We start from the raw sequence: 305 nt of genomic DNA on the forward strand, positions 1-305 counted from the left end.
CAGGGCAGCTATCTGACTTTAAACAAAAGACATTACCAACACTTACTGACGCAACTAGATTCTGAGGAAAATAAAATGCCACTACCGAGGTGGAAGCTGAAGTTTCAGGGCAAATCGCACGGCACCGGCTCTGCGTGGGCTCCCCGCGGTGAATGACTTGAGGGATGCAGCCGTGTGGCGCGCGGCCGCCGCGCGCGGAGACAGGTGGACGGCGGCGCGCCTGGGGGAGGGGCCCGGGGTAACGCGAGCAAGGGCCCCACGCCCCGGCAACGCGCGGGAGAAGGGTTCCGCGCCAGCCCGCTGGC

Source organism: Condylura cristata, unplaced genomic scaffold (genome assembly GCF_000260355.1).
Source record: "Condylura cristata isolate star-nosed mole 26May11 unplaced genomic scaffold, ConCri1.0 scaffold00005, whole genome shotgun sequence".
NCBI lineage: Eukaryota > Metazoa > Chordata > Mammalia > Eulipotyphla > Talpidae > Condylura > Condylura cristata.